Source organism: Colobus angolensis, unplaced genomic scaffold (assembly GCF_000951035.1).
Source record: "Colobus angolensis palliatus isolate OR3802 unplaced genomic scaffold, Cang.pa_1.0 Scaffold41, whole genome shotgun sequence".
In the NCBI taxonomy this organism is placed as follows: domain Eukaryota; kingdom Metazoa; phylum Chordata; class Mammalia; order Primates; family Cercopithecidae; genus Colobus; species Colobus angolensis.
The window spans coordinates 13,882,117-13,905,923 of NW_012117488.1; the positions used below are offsets into that span (position 1 = coordinate 13,882,117).

General features: G+C 43.0%; 1 long non-coding RNA gene across 1 annotated transcript; it reads right to left on the reverse strand.

Annotated features, from left to right (window-relative positions):
* Window positions 1-216: 216 nt before the first annotated feature.
* Window positions 217-22,853, reverse strand: LOC105521831. The gene is made up of 3 exons (XR_001003344.1): window positions 22,636-22,853; window positions 4,093-4,535; window positions 217-3,112 (listed from the first exon to the last, which is right to left on the reverse strand). It is a non-coding gene; the product is annotated as an uncharacterized LOC105521831 (long non-coding RNA).
* Window positions 22,854-23,807: the final 954 nt, after the last annotated feature.

The window sequence follows — 23,807 nt, forward strand, 5'->3', positions numbered from 1 at the left end:
GGCAGGAGAATGGCCTAAACCCTGGAGGCGGAGCTTGCAGTGAGCTGAGATCCGGCCACTGCACTCCAGCCCAGGCGACAGAGCAAGACTCCGTCTCAAAAAAAAAAAAAAAAAAAGTGCAGCTTTTAACCTTATCACTTCCACATCATTACTAGCTGGTTTATTTTATCAGTCTCAATTAATATTACCTGCATTTAGATACATCTTTATACTTACATTTGCTTGCAAATTTTATTTATTCATTATTCTTCAAAACTCTCAAATGGGTTAGTTTATTACTATCTATGTTAAAGAGAAGAAAATAAGATATTAGACAGTAAGTTAATTTCCCATTATGATGAATGAAGTCAGGACAATGAAGTACTTAATTGGGATCTAGAAATGTTGGGTTTTGTCGTATCATTAAATTGCATAGCCTTGAAAATGAGCCAGACTTTCCAAATATCAGGCTCCTGGCAAATGTTCAGCAGCATCTACTGCACAGAACACAGAATAGAAAAACATGAGAAAAACGTTTGTAGCTTGGTTTCTTCCTCCCTAAGAAAAATGTCTTTGGGGAGAAACAAGACCCATGGAAGTAATTACGTGAAATAACGCCCCATGCAATTAGTTTCAACTAAATAATATGGTAAAAAATGTAAAAAGAACTTAAAAAATTTGCCAGTTGCAGTGCTTAGAAAAGGTTTTGTTAAGGGGAGAGGATTTAAGCCAATATGGAAGAGTGGATGAGATTTTTTATTAAACAGATGATCCAAGTATCCAATGTAATTTAAATAAGAAACAGTTTACATAAGTTTACCTTGGCCATATTGTTTCATCCACTTAATGACCTAATTAGATCACTCACCATCACTCATCATTTTGTGGCAAGGAGTTGTTAGAAAATTCCTTCTCTTCCCCTTCACTCATCACTCTTCTCTTTCCCTGCTCTCATTCTCTTTCCCATTCTTTTTTCTGTCCCCTTACCTCCCCCTGACAAAATAAATGGATCAACTGTAAAGTCATTTTTGAAAAATTTGAGGATGTTATCCTTGCACATTCTATTACAGGCTTTTGCGTGGACAGAGACAGAGGTAAAGGTCCAACTACAAGTTCCACAGGTCTTCCACGTTCCATTATTCATTTCAACGGACTTTTTTCACCCTGAATTTCACATGATGTGTCAGCTTGAATTCTTCCAAGTTTATGGTGGAGAGCACGTGGAACCATGACATGGGGAAGGACCTTTCCTTCGCTGGCCTGCAAATGTGTTCAGAATTCCCTGCTTGATTCAGGGACCTGCATTAACATATTCCATCTGCCCAAAGCGAGCCCTTTGTGGAAGCATGAAGACATCAGTTACCCAACTTACCTCGGCTTCCACCTGTCCAGGGGGTCTAATTGAGAGAAAGCCATTGACAGCATCATCAGGGGTGCTGGTGTGTCAGGCAGGACATCACAAATCCCTCAACTCTCAGACAGGTTTTGCTCTCTCCTTCTGGCTATGGTCCTGCATCCTGCTCTCCTAAAGCAAACACTCTCTTTACTTAAGTAGATTCATTCTACATCTAGTTGCTGCCTGTCTCAGTAGCCATTTTCCATGACGTACAGCTATGCTGCATCAGACCCCATGGCATTTCTGCCCCAACCCAATCACATCAATTCCTCACGTGATTGATAGAGCTGTCTAGGGGGACACAGCATCCTACTGTTGAGAAGTTACTCCAGAAAGTTCTTGGTGTTTTTCTCCTGCCTTTCTTTGTGTATAACAATATACCTCTGCCTAATGCTGAAGACACTTTTTCCAGAAATTCATCTGCTGTATGTGACAATTCTTAAACAAACAGCCTTTTGATTGTCTCAATACTACCACTGCTTTCTTAATGATTCCTGGTACTGGGGGTGATTTGGGAGATGGATATTAGGGCCAAGGGTGAGAAATGCTGAAATTCTGCCCTGTCAATGTTATGACAGCATTTCCAAGGAAGCACTCTCACAAGGAACTCCAGCCCGTGGGAAGACAGGGTGCTCCTTTATTGCCATCTGGGCTTGAAATCCACACCCAAAGTTGGGCCTCTTTGCAACCTCAGGCTGGAGCTCTCAGCTTAGGCTCAGGCTCCAAGCAGGGTCTTTCCTTTCTCTTCCAAATCCCAGTCCTGAAAGGGACAGACCACAGCTACCAGCAGCATTCCCAGACCTCAAACCTACACTCGAGAAATGAGAGGAGGGCCAGAGGCTGGCAACTTCCAACAAAGAGAGGTGGCTTACGGGGCCTTGCCTTTTAAAGCATGGTAACCTTGTCTACTTGTAAAATAGCCAATCATGGTCTTGGAGTGTGACAAATTAGTCAGTGACCCTCCATTCAGAGAAGGGAATTGGGAGGCAGGAGGAGACTCAGAACTTGCCTCTCCCTTTTGCAACTTTGAACCACTTTACAATACTTGGTATGTGTGTGATCAGTTTCTCCCCAGGAATCGCAAGCCTCCTGAGAGCAAGAGCGCACATATGTCCTTTGGAGGTTTTGTTTTTTGGGTTTTGGTGTTTTTTTGTTTTTTGTGTTTTTTTTTTTTTTTTTTTGTGAGACCGAATTTCACTCTTGTTGCCCAGGCTAGAGTGCAGTGGCGTGGCTCACTGTAACCTCCACCTCCTGGGTTCAAACAATTGTCCTGCCTCAGACTCTCAAATGCTGGGATTACAGGTGCATGCCACCACGCCCAGCTGATTTTTTTTTTTTTTTTTTTTTTAGTAGAGACGGGGTTTCACCATGTTGGCCAGGCTGGTCTCAAACTCCTAACCTCAGGTGATCCACCCACCTGGGCCTTCCAAAGTGCTAGGATTATAGGCGTTAGCCACCGCACCCAGCCTCCTTGGAGTGTTTGAATTCTCGGAAGCCACTTTGGCCTTCCTGATCTCAGCTCCCCTTCTTTGAGTCAAGGTCTCATTTGGTAACATCCTGCTGCAGCAGCAGGATCCTGTGGCAGTTTTGCCTGGATGGTCTCGGGCTAAAGGAGACTTCCTGAAAATAATTCAGAACACAGCCGCCCTCCTCATCAGGCTCCTGCTAGTACGTGGAGCTCCAGCAAAGTTGTAAATCCTCTTCCCATGAAACCCAGCACTGGTCATCTCCTGTTGCCTTCAACAAGCAAAAGAATACAAGATTTAATGGGCCAGTAATTTGAGATATCCTTGAATTTAAAAATCACAATAAAAACAAATTAAGACAAGAAAGCAAGCATCATTTCACCCAAAATGATCACAACCTGAATATATTTAGCAGTTGGCAGAAAGATGGCTCATTTGTGGGGCAGAGATCCATGTTCAAGTTCTAGTTCTAATTCATCTACTAATTAGCTATTTGATCTCAGGCAACTTGGTTCACTTGGACGTCCATCTCTTCATCTGTAAATGAGGAGGTGCAAAGTCTAAGGCCACTTTCATCCTCATAAATTTACTAAGTTTAGAAACATTTAATACTTTTAGCTAAAAGTGTGATAAAACCATTGATTTGCACATTTGTGCATTTATAAAAGTAAATTGGTCTTTAAGGTGCACAGTCTTGGCTATCAGGAGTAAAACAGTCCCTTCATCACTTTACTCAGATAATGTTAAAAATATTCAAAGTGTACAAGGGGCATTTTTGTGTGAATAATTTTGATTTAGTTTTCTTTTTTAAAATAGGAAAGTCAAGTGGTGGGAAACACTGGTAATGTGAAACTAAGATCAAGGCCAATAACAACATTATGATTCTGACTGTAACCTTAAGTCACCCACAAGCCACGTCAGTGCTCACTGGAGTACAGTATCTAAGAAGCACACGTTTCACACAATGATGGAAATTCACACAAGTGCACACATATGAACTTCTGCATTTCTGCCCTTGTTAAGGTTATTTAACATAGTTAATCTATTCTATAATTCAGAGGAAGTTGCATTTGACAAATGTACTTGTGTAACATACGTCTGGAGAGGTTCATTTGGAAGAGAGAGGGAAACGCCTTTCTATCTAAATATTACACCAACCCAGAATAAGTTGTTATATTTTCTCCCAAAGAATGATAGGTTATCAAGTTTAATCTATAATAAAAGTATCCAGCTTCTATCAAAAACAGTTACCTGATTCAAAAAATATATATTTCATCCGCTTTAAACATTGTCCAGGCAAATCATCGGTGGAAAGCGAGGTATGGTTAGGGGTCACCGACTTCACCGTCAAGCCGCTTTATTCTCAGCTGCCTTCTGCTGCCAGAGCCTTTGACAGCTGACATATTTCCATCATTGCTGCAGGGAGAAATCATGAAGTGCTATCCAAAGAGACTCGAGGAAGTGCAAAGTGACAGCAGGGAGAGCAAACATTGTCACACAGGCTCAGAGAGGCAACAGCTCTGCAGGAGTGGAGGAGTTCTAGCAACTTCTCTGCATTTCAGTGGCATGCACGCAGGGAGTTAGAGGTATGGACTGTATTAGGAATTAAATTGTTCCCACCGCTGCTCTGCTCCTCTAGGCCACAATCACGTTGGAGGATTATTTTGAAATTTTACTTCCACAGCAAGCTCTGTCTGGGGAAGGCAAATGTGCAGAAGAGAGAGGCTTCATTCAAAATCTGCACAATCAGTAAGAAAAACAGAGAGCAGAATCTGAGACTAGCTCAGGGAAATGTGCAGTTAAACAATATGAAAATAGAGGCTGGGTGAAATGGCTCATGCCTGTAATCCCAGGACTTCTGGAGGCCAGAGCAAGGGGAGTGCTTGGGGCTAGGAGATTGAGGCCAGCCTGGGCAACACAGTGAGACCCTATCTTTACCAAAAAGACAAAAATAAGCCAGGTGTGGTGACAAGCACCTGTAGTCCCAGCTACTCAGGAGGCTGAGGCAGGAGGATCATTTGAGCTCAGGAGTTTGAAGCTGCAGTGGGCTGTGATTATGTCACTGCACTCCAGCCTGGGTGACAGAGCAAAACTCTGTCTCTGAAGGAAAAACAGAGAGTATGGAAATAGGGTAGGAAATATTTCATCTATGATGAGATTTCAGGACAAATGACTGGAAAGTAACAAGAAGATTACAGTTTGGGTGAAGGGAGCCAGTGGAGGTGGCTGGGAGTTTCAGCACAGTCACCGTGTGACCCAAATGTCTCTTGAGAACTCCAATTCTAAAAAAACAAAGGCTGTAACAGACACATAGATCTCAAACTTTTAGAACAATGTAAAGCATAATATAGTGGGGAAAAACAGAAGAGCTTTGTTAGACCTACCTGTGTTCAAATCCTTTTCCAAGCTTGTGCAAACCCAAACAAGTCCTGAAAACTCCCTGAGCCTCAGTTTCCTCATCTACAAAATGGTGGTGATCATCCTGCCTTTTAGGTCTGACGGGCATTGAAGATGATGCAACATGCAGGGCTTTGAGTTAGCTCTCAGGAAAGAGCAGTGATTATTATTTTATTGCAGAAACCACCAGGGGACGGCAAATGCTTAGTGAGGAAGGTGGTGTTTGCCTCAGCTGATGCTCTGTGGTGACGTGAACAAGACTCTGGGATTTGAGGGAGGCCACCTGACGCCTGGCAGACATCGAAACCACTCCCAAGGCCCATGTGTCCGGCAAACTCTTTCCCCCTCTCAGCACTGAAAATGGTATTGTTCCCTGGTCCAGCACAACCTGCAGCTATACATCAATTTCCTGCAAGGTGAGTCATGGTAATGTGAGAGCGTGGGGCACACAGCCCATGACAGAAATGATGTCAACTGCATTTCCTTCTCCAAAACAGGTTAGGAGTCTCGGTGGCACTGATCCATTCAAACTCATTCTTCATGCTGGATGTCACGCACACACTGATGGCCCCTGAGACGCAGAGCCAAGCCCAGGGAGCCACTGGCTTTGTCATTTGCACGACTGACCTACCTCGGCCCTTGGAGGAGGGATGTGGCCAGGGGTGTTGTTCTCTGAGGGATCTGTTGATTTTCTATCCAGTCAGGGACTGCTGTTCTAGGCTTCCTACCACTTAATCTCAGTTTAGTCTCTCAAGGATTTTTTCTCTATGGACGTCCCTGTGGAACTAGCCTTCATGGGAATCAGAGTTGCTGCATAGCGACGGATAGACAAGCCTCCCTGAAAAGCTGCCAGCCCAGGCTGGGGCTTTGATAGCAGAAGAGGAGGCTGGAGACTGAGAGCCTGGGAGCCGGGCTCCGCTCCCTCCACCATGACGGGCCTCTGTCCAATCTACGTGAATTTGAGGACAGCAGCCATTCAGGCAACCAGGAGTTTACGTCCAAATGAGTCTTTCCACGACCTCAATAGCATCCCCAGGCACAGTCCTGCAGCGGCACCATTCAGAGGCCGAGAGTCCTACACCCTGGGCTGAGAGTCCCCAGACACGGACTTTGCTTCCTGCTTCCCTCCTTCCTAGACCAGGCTCCAGCAGGGAGAGCTGTGCTGTTGTCCACGCTTGGGCCTCAGCTCGCCAACAGGAAACTGTCTGGTTTTAGAGGAATGCAGTCACAATAGGCCACCGCCTGACCAGCTTCTTCCCAGATGAGACTTTCAACAGCTACTTCTTGTAGCGGTGGCAACTGCCCCCCTTTAAGGCTTTCATGTCACCTTCCCCTGTACCCCTGCCCTTCATAGACAGGTCTTACCCAGGTAAGCCTTTCCAGGTCACCCCCAAACGAGCCCAACCCCTGGTCTGTTTCCCTGGAGGCTTTCTCACATCCCTCCTGTATCGCCTGGCTCCTGCTAGACAACGTGTTCCTGGAGGGCAAGGTCTGAATCATGATTTTTCTGTGAGCCTTTACACGTGGCATAGTCCCCAAATTAAAATTTAAAATTTCTTTGTTAACTTTTTTTTTCAGAGACTGGATCTCACTCTGTCACCCAGGCTGATGTACAGTGGTGCCGTCGTAGCTCACTGTAGCCTCCAACTCCAGGGTTCAAGCAATCCTCCGACCTCAGCCTCCCAGGTAGCTGGGACTACAGGTGTAACCCATCACAACTGGTTGTAGGTATTTTAATTTGCATTCTCAAAATAGCATAGAATATGGAGTGAACAGTTTTGTATGCTGCTTTTGCATGATTTTTATCATGTAAAATTATATACTAAGCATTTTACATGTCATTAACAGTAAAACTATTTGGCAACTGACATCTTTGAATGACTATCTTTGTACAATCATTCCTATAAGAATATTTTTTCTCACAATTTCTAGCTTTGATGTAATGCTAAGAAAGGCCCTTTGTACCCAAAGGCTATAACATATTTCTCTTAAAATTTTCCTAGTACTCCTATAGTTTTGTGTTTTACGTTAAAATCAGCCTCCAAAAGTGCTGGAATTACAGGCATGAGCCACTGTGCCTGGCCAAAATTTAAAATGTATTAAGGATCTAATATGTAGTTGACATTCTACACATTTCAAAGATGCCATTCTCATGATAATCATTTAAATTTCATCATCAGCATTTTACAACTCTGCTTTTAGGGAAGACCTAGAGCCATTAAGTAATTTGAGATTTTGTGGATAATAATCTAACTTTAAAAATATGATTATCCCATTGTTCCAAACCTAATTATTGAGTAATTAATTCATCATTTTGTCACTAATTCTAAATAGGGCTATTATCATATGAAAATTTAAAAGTCAACTATCTTGCCCAGGCTGGTCTTGAGCTCCTGTACTCAAGCAGTCCTCCCTCCTCAGTCTCCAAAACTGCTGGCATTACAGACATAAGCCAGTGTGCCTGGCCAAAATTTAAAACTTATTAAGCATCTGGTATTTAGTTGACATTCTACATATTTCAAAGATGCCATTGTTATGATGATCATTTAAATATCATCATCACCATTTTACAAAATCACTTTTAGGGAAAACCTAGAAGGAGTAAGAAACTTGTGCAAGGCTAGGCGCCGTGGCTCATGCCAGTAATCCCAGCATATTGGGAGGTTGAGGTGGCTGGATCAGCTGAAGTCAGGAGTTCAAGATCAGCCTGGCCAACATGGTGAAACCCCCCTCTACCAAAAACACAAAAATTAGCCTAACTTGGTGGCAGGTGCCTGTAATCCCAGCTACTGGAGAGACTGAGGCAGGAGAAACGCTTAAACCTGGGAGGTGGAGGTTGCAGTGAGCTGAGATCATGCCATTGCACTCCAACCTGGGCAACAGGAGCAAAACTTTCTCTCAAAAATAAATTAAAAAAAAAAAAAAAAAAACTTGTGCAAAATCACATTCGTGATCAACTGATTCCAGAGAAGGACGTTGCCATTAACAGCTTTAATTACACACGGTAGGTGCTCAGTAAGTGGCTAAGTTGAGAATTGGATGCAAAATGCATTCAAACGTTATCTCCCTGCCATACACCCTGCATCTCATTTAATATAAATTTTCTCAATTTTAGGGAAATATGCAAAGGGACTGAAATGGCTGAGATACGGTTACATAATGACTTTTCAACAATGTCAGGTACAAGGTTTTTCTTAATGTTGATGAACAGCTTTCTCTCTCACAGAGGAATAAACAAGTGGGAACAGTTGTTCATTGAAGCAGGAAAAAATTACTCTCAAAGAGCTTGACCACTGAAGTGAGATGTGAGATTTTGGAGTCTCCATCTCAGGAGATTTTTGAAACAGAGAGTGGAGAAACCAGCTGTCCTGAATCGATGAGTCATCCAGCAGGTCCTGGTGTCCGTGGGGCTTAAGCTGTGTGCTCATAAGCGGCCGCCTATGAGAGGCGTCCTTCATCCTTCGTCTTAGGTGTCCCCAGGCCTGGAGTAGTGGGCCTCTCTTTTGAAAACACTCAGGCTAATTGCAAAAATGGAATTTCACACTCAAGCATAGAAAATGCCTGGTAGCCATCAGGTTGGCTCCAGACAAAATTGAGAGGTAGTATTTCACATTTGTCTTAAATTGTTCATCTTCCCTTTTCTCCAAGCCTGTTCCCATACCCTCCTTTTCTCACTCCTCCCTTTTGCTTCTCATTTTTTTGTTTGATCAAATTCTTCCCCACAAGCAGTTTTTGCTCCTTCTGCATGCGTACTTGCACACAATAACTGCCTTTGAAGTATCTGCCCCCCAGAGCCCCTCTGGCCTTGTGGTCACACAAAACACAGATCCTGGTCCTGATGCAGGTAGGTGGGCATGACACCCTCCCCAACACCCACCAGCCTCATCTGTGACATGGGATTCCTACCATGAACCCATCTCCATGGATGCTTTTAGTCCTTTTAAAGTTGGCTTCCGTGGGATGACAGCAGTGCTAGGGAACTGACCTCAGCACCACATCCCACACGTGCAGCATCAAGCACCCTTGCTACACCCGAGGAAAATGAAAATACACACCTTTCTGTCTCTGGTAACAATTTTATTTCAAGACAATTGTTATTCATTTAATCTCTACTTTTATGAGTAGTGTCTTACATGAATTGGTAATCAAATTTATAAGGGAATATACAAAGACTTCATCAGAAGCTTTTATCTTGCACTGAGATCATAATTAAATACTGTCACAAAAATGAATAGTTTGAGACTGATCTGGTAACGACTGTGCTCACATTTTAAAGTGAGTTTATCTAATGATGAATGGTTACGTTTTTTAAAGCAGGGAAGATAAGAGGTGTGTCTGCTACTACAAGCAGGCGCCAGGCTCCTAAGAGAGGGCCCATTTTTCCCCACCCATATCACTGTGGCATGTTCTAAAATTAATGCAGAGTGGATGCATTTCTTCAGATGGTGAGGGATCTTCCTGAAATAGCAATTGAAGTTAGCTATGAAAAGTCTCACTCTAACGTAGGCATGCGTGGATCCAGTTATGAGAAACCACCACTGAGATTGTTACTCTGGTTTCTTGTGTCTCTCTGTCTCCCGCCATGGAGCTTTGTGGACACAAATGACCCTAGGACTCAGCAATGAGCCAGATGGGTAGAAACACAAAGCCAGAAGCTGGGAGTTGTTAGGCTTCGCAATGATAAATCACTGTTCTACCCTCCCTGTTATGACTCTGAATTTGTAACATCTTTATACAGGCAAGTCCCAGCTAGGAGAAGTTTAATTATTTATAGCTGCTGCTAGATTCAATTTTTATAAGACTTGAACGCATGTATAAGTACTCTGTAGTCAATAAAGCGAATAAGGTAATATCAGGATGAATGTGATGTAAAAGGACTTTATTATAGTTTAGAGAGAAAGGTATTCTTCATATTTAACCAAAGTCCACTGTCTGCTGTGAACTGAGTCTCTGAAAGCTCATCTTCCCAGCACAGCAACAACCCAACATGAAACAGAGTTAGAACAAGCATCCAGTGGCACAAGCGAAATGCAGACTTAGAGCAAAGCAAAGTACAGAATTTTAAGTACAGCAAAACTGGTAATCCCTTCCTGGGTCACAGCTATTGCCTGAATTGATGATACCAATTCTTTCAACCAAGTTTATCTGTACGTCCCAAAGTCTAAATGATGGTTTCTTGCTTTTTGATTATTTATTAATGTGTTGCAAAACATTGCTATTGGAATCTTTGATATTATTTTCAGTGATATTGAGCCCTTCTGATTAAGCACTTTATATATTCTACTATTTCTGAAAACAAATTTTTTTAAATGGTCAGCATCATTTGATTTGGAAGTTCTACTTTGAAAATAAGAGGGAGAAAGTGATGACTTAGACTTATACAGCCTTTCTAAATCTTGGGAGTGAAATTAGTCAGCAACTTAACTTTAAAATGTTAGTTAAGTTGCTGTTATTACATGTTCTCTTTGTTTGTTTACTATTCACTTTTTAAAAATTGCTCCATTTTGTATCTCTACAATCAGTGACTAGCTGAAGACCTAGATAAAGGCAAAAATCCTGCCCGTTCATCCATTTTTGCCTTCAAACAAACAAACATTGAACATTTACTATATGCAGGACACTGTGCTAGACACTGGTGGTTTCATGAGCCAGGACAGGTCCCTACCCTGGGGGAGAGGGTGAGTAAGACACAAAAATAAAGGTCTCAAATAAATCATTGTATACATGGTCACAGAGGCATGTGGACAAGGTACCATAAGGGACCTGTGTTTATCAGTTTTGCATTGCTATAAAGGAACATCTGAGACTGTGAAATTTATGAAGAAAAGATTATTTGGCTCCCAGTTCTGCAGGTTGTGCAAGCACGACCAGACATCGGCATCTGCTTGGCTTCTGGTAAGGCGTCAGAAAGCTTTTAGTTATGGTGGGAGGGAAGGTAGCCAGCACGTCATGTGTTGAGAAAGGGAGCAAGAAAGAGAAAGCAAGAGAGAGACGAGGTGCCAGGCTCCTTTAAACAACCAACTCCTGAGTGAACAGAGCAAGAACTCACTCATTACCATGGGAAAGGCATCAAGCCATTCATGAAGGATTCACTCCCATGACCCAACATTTCCCACCAGGCCCCACTTCCAACACTGGGGATCACATTTCAACATGAGACTTGGAGGGGACAGACATTCAAACTATGTCAGGGACCAAAGGGAAGATAGCTAGCTCCATCCAGGGTATTCATGGAAACTTGCCCCCGGAGGTAACCCACCGAATTGGCCCTGAGGTATGGATAGGGGACAATTTGGCAGACAAAAGTGAGGTAAGCCCAACAGAAGGAGCCACATGAGGGCAGGCACAGAAGGCTGGAGGCCAGGGCATACACTTAGGGACTGAGAGGCATGCTCCAAAGTCTCCCATGCAGTGCATTACAGAGAAGCAGCAAGAAATGAGGTGGGTAGAGCCAGCTACGCAGGGCATGGCATGCGGTGACAGAGATTTGGCCTTAACCGTGAACATGAAGGAGAGATTTCCCTGTTAATCATTGCATGATGATCTTGCTTTCTATTTAACTGAGAAAGCGAAGGTAATCAGAAGAGAACTTTCACATGCTCTCCTCACTTGTCTGCCCACCTATTTGCATCTAGATCACTATATCATGTCTTTCCTTCTATTTCAAAAAAGCAATTGACCAAGACTCCAATTATCCAGAGGCAAGTAGCAGTGGGACAGCTCAGCCAGATGGGACCAAGGGATGAGACATGATGAGCAGCACCCCAGCAGAGGCAGCAAACGGGCTGCAAATGTGTGTATCTTAACACCTCCAGCTTCTGCCAAGAGGAGCTCCCTCTCATCCACCCAGAGCCTACCTGGGAGAGTTAAAAGATTTTTTTCCATATTATCATAACTTTTATTACAGCACACTGTTATAATTGTTATATTTTATTACTAGTTATTGTTTTTAATTTCTTCCTGTGCTTAATTTATAAATAAAACTTTTTCATAGCTCTGTATATATAGGAAAAGAAGAGAACACGGCCAGCTCTCCATGTCCATGGGTTCCACATCTGCAAATTCAACCAACCTTGCATCAAAAATATTTAAAAATAAAAATAAAAATAACCATACAAAAATAAAAAATAATACAAAAAAAAGCCAATATAATATAATAACTATATACATAGTATTTACATCATATTAGGTATTATATTAGTCTGTTTTCAGGCTGCTGATAAAGTCATACCTGAGACTGGGCAATTTATAAAGAAAAAGAGGTTTAATGGACTCACAGTTCCATGTGGCTGGGAGGGCTCACGGTCATGGCAGAAAGCAAAAGGCACATCTTACATGGCGGCAGACAAGACAGAAAGACAGCCAAGCAAAGAGGGTTTCCCCTTTGTAAAACCATCAGATCTCATGGGACTTATTCACTACCATGAGAACAGTACAGGGGAAACCACCCCTGTGATTCAATTGTCTCCCACCAGGTCCCTCCCACAACATGTGGGAATTATGGGAGCAACAGTACAAGATGAGATTTGGGTAGGAACACAGCCAAACCATATCAATAAGTAATCTAGAGAAGATTGAAAGTATACAGGAGGTGTAGATTATATGCAAATATTAACTATTTTATATAAGGAACTTTTGAACACCTGTGGGTTTTGGTATCTGCCAGAGATGCTGGAACCAATCCCCTGCAGATACTAAGGACAACAGTACACATAGGGTTCCATACTATCCAGGGTTTCAGGCATCCACTGTGGTCTTGAAACATACCCCCTGTAGATAAGAGGGGACTACTGTATTTAGATTGCTGCATACTTTAAGAAGCACAGTCTACCTCCTCTTTCTCTTGGAGGGTCTATTTGCAAAGAGGAAATTGAACAGAATGGATTGCCTAGGAGTGCCCAAAACTACTTGTAGGAAACTTTCACCTTTAAGACTCAAGCATACACATGTCAGCACCTAGATTTTGAACAGATTTTTGAATATTTATCCAAAGGGATGAAGTTACCTAAGACAGGTTGCTGGATTGTAGACAAGGGAATAGTGCTATGATCTGAATGTTTGTGTTCCCTTCCAAATCCATGTATGGAAACCTAATCATCCGTGTGCTTGTATAGAGAGCAGGCCCACTGGGAAGTGACTCGATCATGAGGACAAAACCTTCATGAATGGAATAAGTGCCATTATCAAAGAGAACTAGTTAGCCTCTTCTGCCACATGAGGATACAGAAGGTGCTGTCTGTGAGGAAGGTGGCCTCACCAGACACTGAATCTACCAGTACCTTGATCTTGGACTTCCCAGACTCCAGAACTATGAGGAACAAATATCTATCATTTATTAGCTACTCAATTAATGGCATTTTGTCATAGCTGCCCAAACAGACTAAATCAAGCCATACTCATGTGCACTCTATGAAGGTTGACGGTAGTGTGCAAGGTGCATTAGAAGGGGTGAAAGCAGAAAGGAAGACAGCATCTCATCATGATGACTGGTATGGTTTGATTGTGTCCCCACCCGAATCTCATCTTGAATTCCCACATGTTGTGGGAGAAACCCAGATGGAGGTAATTGAATGATGGGGGCAGGTCTTTCTTGTGCTGTTCTCATGATAGTGAATAAGTCTTATGAGATCTGATGGCTTTATAAGGCAGAGTTTCCCTGCACAAGCTCTCTCTCTCTTTGCCTGCTGCCATTCATGTAAGATGAGATTTGCTCCTCCTTGCTTTCCACCATGATTGTGAGGTTTTCCCCAGGCATGTGGAACTGTAAATCCAATTAAATCTCTTTCTTTTGTAAATTGGCCAGTCTTGGGTATGGATGAAAATATGAGCAGCATGAAAACAGACTAGTACAGTAAATTGGTACCAGTAGAGTGGGGCACTGCTGAAAAGATACCTGAAAATGTGGAATTGACTTTGAAACTGTGGAACAGGCAAAGGTTGGAACAATTTGGAGGGCTCAGAAGAAGATGGGAAAATGTGGGAAAGTTTGGAACTCCCTAGAGACTTGTTGAATGACTTTGACCAAAATGCTGATAGTGATATGGATAATAAAATTCAGTCCGAGGTGGTCTCAGATGGAGATGAGGAACTCGTTGGGAACTGGTGCAAGGGTGACTCTTGTTATGTTACAGCAAAGAGACTGGCAACATTTTGCCCCTGCCTAGATATTTGTGGAACTTTGAACTTGAGAGAGATGATTTAGGGTATGTGGTGAAAGAAATTTCTAAGCAGCAAAGCATTCAAGAGGTGACCTGGGTGCTGTTAAAGGCATTCGGTTTTAAAAGGGAAGCAGAGCATAAAAGTGCAGCAAATTTGTAGCCTGACCATGCAATAGAACAGAAAATCTCATTTTCTGAGGAGAAATTCAAGAAAACTGCAAAAATTTTTATAAGTAATGAGAAGCCAAATGTTAATCCCCAAGACAAAGTGGGAAAATGTCTCCAGGGCACGTCAGAGGTCCCCAGGGCAGCCCCTCCCATCACAGGCCCTGAGGCCTAGGAGGAAAAAGTGGCTTCATAGGCTGGGCCCAGAGTCCCCATCCTGTGTGCAGCCTAGGGACTTGGTATCCTTTGTGCCAGCTGCTCCAGCTCTGGCTGAAAAGGGTCTGCATAGAACTCAGGCTGTGGCTTCAGAAGATGCAAGCTTTAAGCCTTGGCAGCTTGCACGTGGTGTTGAGCCTTCGGCTGCAGGGAGTCAAGAATTGAGATTTCGGAAACTCCACCTAGATTTCAGATAGGTGAGCAGAAAAAAATGAGGAAAGCAGGTGGAGGTTCTCTTCTGATCACCTTTGCTTTCTCTGTTAGATAGGAAGGAAGAAAGATCATCAACTGAATGAAGAAGGTGCAAGAGCGCAGAAAGAACAGTGAGTCCTGGCAAGGGCCAGGAGCACTGAGTGGACCATAGAGATGAAGCCTGGCTGCCACGTGCACTCAAGTCCCCCTGGAAGCTCAGGGTCATGAAAGAGACTTAGAGTAGTAAGCCTGGGCATGTGATTTTCTCTGGACACAGTTAGTTAAGGGGTGCAGGCAGATCAAAGCATCATTGCAGACAGGGCAGTGAAGGAAGTGAGTGACAGAGGAAGAAGGCTGCAGCTGGAGCCCAGGATGTTTGCAATGGAAATATGGACTTTGTAGCTATTCCAGGATGTGACTGTGGAATGGGGAACTGAAGTGTGTCTAGAATGAGATCTTTGGAGAATAGGTCAGGGAATAGAGAGACCAGCTTATGTACAGTATGTGGGTATTTAAGCCACCAAGAGTTAAGGCAATGGTCATATTGAAAAAACCAACAGAGAGCAGGGGAAGGGCCCTGGGGTTGTAGATGACTGTAACAGTGACTGGTCAGTCTAACATGCAATTCAAATGCAGGGATTCCAGAAGAGGAGGGGAGCAAAGTGAGAGTCTCTGTGGAAGTGGCCATGCAGAGAACATGGCGGGTCCCCACCCACCCAGAGGCTCAATACTGGGAGGAATACAGGTGATGAGATGCTGTTTTTGGAGAAGGCAGCAGGGAAATGAAGCATTAACCTAGGTAGCAAGAAACTTGGTATCTGAGACATTTCTTCTCTTTTTAATTGATAACTAATAGTTGTGTGCGTATTAGGAGTACCTGTGCTATTTCGATACCTGTATACAATGTGTGATGATTAAATCAGAGTAACTGGGATCTCCATCACCTCAAAGATTTATCTGTTCTTTGTGTTGGGAACATTATTCTTCTTCTCTTCCCTCTCTTATTCTTCTCTTATTCACTATGCATATTTGTAAAAATATAAAAAAGAGTGATGATATTGAGGCTAAAAGATAAAATGTGTTCAATGTTGGCTTTATGGGGGAAGGACATCATCCTAGCTCATAGAAAACGTGAGTCTGTTAATACTGAACTGTGCCTACTGTGTTTGGCTGGAGAGGCAGGAAATCCAGTGTGACAGCTCTGAGCACTCCCTGACCAGTTACTTTGGTCTTTGTCCTGAGGAAATATAATAGGCAGCTTGCAACAGTGCACCATTGTTCACATTACATGACTGGGAAGATTAAGCTCTTAATTAACAGGGAATGGGTAATTGATCATTGATAAATGCCTGAAAGTAGTCACGATTACATATGGGGCCATGAAATTGATCATTGTCTTTTTCTCCAGAAATGATCATCGTTGCTTATGAGTAACTTTATAACGAACACTGAGCTCCACCAAATCACTAATCACCTGGGAATGAGAGTTGTGATTCTGTAGAGTGCAGGGTTTTCTCATTGTGGGAGTCTTCCCACTCTTCATATCAGCCCCTTTGAGAGGAAGATTTCCATATTTAAATACACCCAGAAGAAAAAGGAGCAATAGAGGGAAAAAATAACAAAAAGAAAACCAATGTTTTTAAACAAAAGTGATTTGAATTCAACACCCAAGGAAACCTGGTAGCAAAGTGACTTTAAAGATAATAACTCAAAATCACAATATTAAACCTTGTTCCCAGCTCTACTCCCACTGGCACCATCTTTGTAGCAGGGGGAAAGAAAGGATGGGAAGGAAGGGAAGTAATTACAGGTATAAAGACAGAATAACAGCCAACAAGATTTAAAATTCACCTCCATTTCCTGGCTGTAATGGTCTCAAGTTGAAGATTAACTTTATCCATGTTCTTCATGTTACTGTTTTTCCAAAAAACCTTCTTACTTAGCTATGTTCAGGCAAAGAAAGAAACAATGGGGTTCTTTCAAGTCACGGCATCTGTGGTATGTCTTCAGCAGAAAAGTTCCTCTCCTGTCAAACCTGCTGTTACCCTGGTGCTAAGAGCATCTATATAAATAAACATGAATGGATGCAAGCATGTAGCTGTATTTTGCAAACACAAACAGTACTTCCTAGTAATGTCATAGTGTGAACTGCAAAAATGAAAGTTTCACCAGGAGAATCTTCACGAAGAGGTTGTATAAATTGTCAGCACGGGACGTGATAGTTAACACACAGAGCCTTGATCAGCCATTGTGCAAATGTTTATTCAGACAGATTTGGAAGCGGAATTATGATGTATTCCTCCCACTGCACTTGCCTGTTTTGTCAGGCAGCAGTTAGCTCAGATTGTATGAGAAACTCGAGAGCTGTTTCAGATGACTCTGATCTGCCAGAGTAGAACTTGGGCTGACTGCGCACAGCACGTTCACCATGCACAGCAAGGGTCCATGCAGGTGGACACACTCAGCACACCAGACCTCAGGCAATCGAGATTTGTGGAGCAGAAGCAGGAAAGTGATTACTCACTTAACTGCAACGCAATGACAAAAGCGTGTGTGCTTCATCAAAACTCCACTCACCGTAACATTTATCTGAATGTCTCCCAAAGTAATTAAAAAATTAGTTTTTATTGAGAAGAGTATGTGAACTATTGTGCAATGAATATTTGCACTATTCATATTGTGCAAAATGAAACACCCCTGCAAATAAGAATCAGTCTGCCTTGACACCCCGAGTTCCACCTCACCTGATTGGCATCACAGGAAGTTAAAACAAAGGCTGACTTTCTTTGTCTCCCTTTCTGCAAACACACGAGCATTCTTCATTCATACAAATACTGACCCAGTTAAGACTATGTAATCGTTTCTCACAGGGTTTGTTCAAGCATGTTTCTTTTTTTTGGTTTTTGTTTTTGTTTTTGTTTTTGACAGTGTCTTGCTCTGCCACTCAGGCTGGAGTGCAGTGGTATGATCATGGCTCACTGCAGCCTCAACCTCCTAGGCTCAAGTTATGCTCCCACCTCAACCTCCTGAGTAGCTAGGACTACAGGTGTGTGCCACCACACCTGGATAATTTTTTAAGTTTTTTGTAGACAGAGGTCTCGCTATGTTGCCCAGGCTTGTCTCAAACTCCTGGCTTCAAGTGACCCTCTCTTCTCAGCCTTCCAAAGTGCAGGGATTGCAGGCATAAGTCACAGTGCCTGACCAAAGCAAACATTTTAATAGAGGAAACATTTGGTTTTGTGTTTCCTCTGCCTCTCTTTTTTTGCTCTCCTTCGTTTTGTCACGCCCTCTTCATCTCTCAGAGCTCTCCTAATGCCTCCTCCCAACGAACAAGGACTTCCACAGGTCTGCCCCACCTGGCAGGACCCATGCTTACCAGTTATCTGGTTCTTTCTCCCAGCTCCAGAGTCCATGGGTCTCATTTTGGAAACAAATTCATGTCTACCTATTAATAATAGATAATTTTTCATAACATTAGCTCTTTCATGTAATGTATTTGCACCAAAATTTGACTTCAAGCCAAAGAATTAAAAATCCAAATCCCTGCCCCCAACTCAATCTTTCTTCTCCCAGGACAGATGAAGAATCTCCTATCACTAACCCAGGAGAACACTTATGAGTTGTGAGCTCCAAAGAAAAATCTGAAGCAGCCAGGCACGTTTCATAAGCCCCGTGCAGTGAATTCATGGCTCCTGCCTTCACCGATGCCAACTGAACTAAAATAGAATAAAGAGTCACACTATCGTCTTTATCAGACTTGTTAATTTTGTAGGAAGTAGCCACCCCAAGCCTCCCCAAAACAGATTCTCATATTCTCTAACCCTAGAATGGAGGCTTAGAGGATTAGAAGTTCAGAACAATTCCAGAGAGTTTGATTTTTTAATGCTTATGAGGATAACTTGAATGGAAAACTATTAAGTAGTGTTATAGAGGAATCTGATCAAGGTGGTCCTGCGTAGAATTAAGGAGATGTTGTAAGACAGAGCCCAGGTGGAAGTCAAAATGAGACGCCCACCAGAGGGCATTCCCTGGAGGACTTCCAATACTAGAAACAGGAGGTTGAGAAGTTTGTCCAGAACATGTGCTGGGATGGCCAGGGAAATAGTGTTCTCTTTTCTCTAGGAATATGAGTTGCAAGCAAAATGCAAAGCATCCTCACAAAAAAGAAACTGTACTTCTAAAGTTCATGAGAAAGGCAATGCCCGGAAAATGAGCTTTCGTTAATATGTTAAACTGAATGTTCAATGGATACTAAAATTGAATAATGGGAGGTGTCTTAGTCCATTCCAGCTGCTATAGCTAAATACCTTAGACTGGGCAATACATAACAGAAATTTATTGTTCGCAGTTCTGGAGGCTGGGAAGTCCAAGATCAAGGCACCGGCAGATTCTGTGTTTGACAAGGGTTCCTTGCTTCATAGATGGCACCTTCTTGCTATGTCCTCACATGCCAGAAGGGGCAAACAGTTTTCCTAAAGCTTCTCTTATAAAGGCATTGATACTATTCATGAGAGTGGAACCCTTATGACCTAATCCCCTCCCAAAGGCTGCACCTCTTAATACTATTGCATGGAAGACTAGGCAATGTATTAATTTTGGGAGGGCATAAATTTTAAGCTCATAGCAGGGATTACGATCCTTCTTTCTTACTAATTTTCACTGCAGAAGATGGACCTCCACTGGCTGACACTCCTCACTTCTCTGTAAGTCTTGGCTCACTTGATTCCTAGGAAAAATGGTACATTTAACTGATGGTGAAATCTGAGGTAGAGTTTCAGGAGGATTGGTACCAGTTCTTCTTTGTATGTTTGGTAGAATTTGTCTGTAAACTCATCTGCTCTTGAGCTTTTTGTTGTTGCTAGGAGACTTTTTATTGATTCAAGCTCACTATTTGTTACTGGTCTCTTCAGCATTTCTATTTCTTCCTGGTTTAATGTTGGGAAGTTGTATGTTTCCAGGAATTTATTATTTTTTTTATTTTTTTTATTTTTTTGAGACAGAGTCTCGCTCTGTCGCCCAGGCTGGTGTGCAGTGGCTGGATCTCAGCTCACTGTAAGCTCTGCCTCCCAGGTTTACGCCATTCTCCTGCCTCAGCCTCCCGAGTAGCTGGGACTACAGGCGCCCGCCACCTCACCCGGCTAGTTTTTTGTATTTTTTAGTAGAGACGGGGTTTCACCGTATTAGCCAGGATGGTCTCAATCTCCTGACCTCATGATCCACCCGTCTCAGCCTCCCAAAGTGCTGGGATTACAGGCTTGAGCCACCGTGCCCCACCCATTTCCAGGAATTTATCCATTTCCTCTATGTTTTCTAGTTTGTGGGCATATTGTTGTTTCTAGTAGTCTCTGATGATCTGTTGCATTTCTGTGGTAACATTTGTAATATCTCCCTTTGAATTTCTGCTCATGTTTATTTGGACATTTTCTTTTCATAGTCAAGCTAAGAATCCATCAATTGTCTTCATCTGTTTCATTTTGTTCCTCATAAGTATTGTTCTTTTTTCTCAATTTCATTGAGTTCTCCTCCTATCTTTGAAGTAAATAACTCCGTATGCATGACTCTTTGTCTTAGGGGAAAAGCTGTGCTCAGAGAGCCGGTGTTCTCTGTGACCAGTGCTGTGAGCTGCACAAAGTCTCACAGTTGTGAGGTGAATTGTGTCCCGGCCCCACCACCCAATAGACATATTGAAGTCCAAATCCCAGTGAGAGATGAAGCCAGCTGGACTTCCTGGGTCAAGTGGGGACCTGGAAAACTTTTCTGTCTTACAAGAGGATTGTAAAATGCATCAATCAGCACTCTGTAGTTAGGATTGTAAAATGCACCAATCGGCGCTCTGTGGCTAGCTAGAGGTTTGTAAAATGGACCAATCAGCACTCTGTAAAATGAACCAATCAGCACTCTGTAAAATGGACCAACCAGCACTTTGTAAAATGGACCAATCAGCAGAACGTGGTCAGGGTCAAATAAGGGAATAAAAGCTTGTCACCTCAGCCAGCAGCAGTAACCTGCTTGGGTCCCCTTCCATGCTGTGGAATCTTTGTTCTTTTGCTCTCCACAAAAAATCTTGCTGTTGCTCACTCTTTGGGTCCACACCACCTTTAAGAGCTGTAACACGTACAGCCAAGGTCCGTGGTTTCGTTCCTGAAGTCAGTGAGACCATGAACCCACCAGAAGGAACACACTCGGGACATACCTGGACCTCAAAATGTGACCTTATTTGTAAATAGAGTCTTTGTAGATGAAATTGTTAAGGTGAAGTCATAAGTGCAGGTTCTAAATCCAACATGAATAGTGTTGTTATAAGAAGAAAATTTGGCCGGCCACAGTGACTCACAGCTGTAGTCCCAGCACTTTGGGAGGCTGAGGTGGGCAGATCACCTGAAGTCAAGAGTTAGAGACCAGCCTGGCCAACATAGTGAAACCCCATCGCTACTAAAAATAGAAAAATTAACCAGACGTGTTGATGCATGCCTATAATCCCAGCTACTCAGGACACTGAGGCAGGCGAAATGCTTGAACCTGGGAGGTAGAAGTTGCAGTGAGCCAAGATCATGTCACTGCACTCCAGCGTGGGTGACAGAGCAAGATTCCATCTCAAAAAAGAAGAAGGAGAAGAAGAAAAAAAAAATTGGACACAGATGGAGATAAACAGGGAGAAGGCCATGAAAGTGCAGAAGTGGAGATCTAAGTGATGCAGCCGCAAGCCAAGGATTGACAGCTCCACCAAAAGCTAGGAAGAGATAAGGAAGGACTCCCACTTACGGGGTTTGGAGGGAAGAAGACCCTGCCAACACCTTAATCTTGTACTTCTAGCCTTCAGAACTATGAGACAACAAATTCCTATTGCTTTAAGCCATCTAATTTGTTTTCCTTTATTATGGCACCTGTAGCAAACCAGCACACCCGCCCCAACACATGGCCTCCCTGATCCCTGAGACACAACAATATTGAAACTGGGCCAATGAAGAACCTTATATTGGCTTCTAAATGTTCAAGTAAAAGGAAGAGTTGCACATGTCTCACTTTAAATCAAACACTAGAAATGATTAAGCTTGGTGGGGAAGGCCAGGGCTGTGCTGCCTGGTAGTGGAGAGGGGCCTGCTTCTGGGCTCGGTATTCACAAGCACGCTTGGCTGTCAGCCCTAAGGCCACATTCTCCAACTTTGCTCTTTTTAACTTGATATTTTGCCCCTATCTGTCTCTCCTGGTTTAAATTTTCAAATTCTTTAGATCCCCAGCAGAGTTGAGAATGACATTTATGGGGAGCCCTTCAAAAACACCAACCTCACACAGCTAAATAAGGTATACCACACAACCCTCCACACTGGGGGCAATCTCTTAGGAGACAAAAATTACCTTTCCAAGTACGTATTTCTTGTCCTATAACTTCCCTCAGTATTCCATACGTTTTTCTAACAACATAGCTAAATGGAAAGTTGTTGAAAGTAATAAAGTTAATAAAATCAAGAAGTTGTTGAAATAAAGAATGTTGACCACAACTGTCATACTATGATATAAATCTTAATTTTTAGGTTAAACATAGTACTATAATTGGCCTTAGGATAGAAAGAACTGGGAGTTTTAAAATGAGAGGCCAGTGTTCAGCGCACTGTGGCAACCACAGAGAGGAAGACAACCCTGGCCAGACAGCTGCCACTCCGGCAACTTAACGTAACATCCGCATTTGGAGACGAGGAGGTGAGGTCCCAAAAGCAGCAAAGTGCAGAGCTCATTTTCCATTTCGAAGTCCAGATAGTTTTCCAGGATTCCAAATTGTTATCATGAAAGTCCTTCGCTCACTGCCAAGGAAAGCATTTCCATTTGACACGGTGCATGTCTTATTTGCAAAGGTATGCTTCCCTGATCTTGCTGCAGCCTTGGGAGATGAAAAGTGCGCAGCTCGGGCTCATGATTGGGCCAAAGCTTCGGGACAGAATCAGGGACATTTACCAGGAACAAACAGCCCAGTTTATACACTAGCCACAGTGAAGGTAATCAGTGGGGAAATGAGAGTCCATTGCATTCTGCTGATTTTTAAGTTGACCTCCACTCGTTCTTCAGAGGCATCTTCCTTCGCAAACTGGGTTATACCATAGTTCATTGCTTTGCTTACAGAAGCCTCTTGCATCTCCTCATCTCTGATCCTGGAAACAAGTTCTCCAGCCTTTTACATCTGGCCACAGACTGGGTGAAGTGTGAGCAGCTGGAGGACAATTCTATTATCTCCAGAAGCTGCTCCTCTACCCACAGAATGATCCTGAAGCCTCTAGGGAGGCATAGCAAATGCACTTCCCTACTCCTCTATTTCCATCGTAAATCACAACGGGCAGCACCACATGCACACTATACTTCACTTTCGGAGCTCCATAGAGTTCCAAGTCAGCTAAGGGCATATCTTCTGTGTTGCGCATACTTTATTTACTTATTTTCATTTTATTTTATTTGAGACAGAGTCTCACTCTGTCATCGAGGCTGGAGTACAGTGGCATGATCTCAGCTCACTGCAGCCTCCACCTCTCAGGTTCAAGCAATTCTCCTGCCTCAGCCTCCCAAGTAGCTGGGATTACAGGCGTACGCCACCATACCCAGCCAATTTTTGTATTTTTAGTAGAGACAGGGTTTCACTACTAAAACCTGTTGGCCAGGCTGGTCTTGGTCTACTGACCTCAGGTGATCCACCCTCCTCAGCCTCCCAAAGTGCTGGGATTACAGGCGCGAGCCACCGTGCCTGGCCCATAATTTAGCTTTTAAAAGTAGATACACTTCCAAGAAAACAATTATTTGCTCAGCTACAAGCATGCCTCGTTTTATTGTGCATTGCTTATTGCTCTTTGCAGA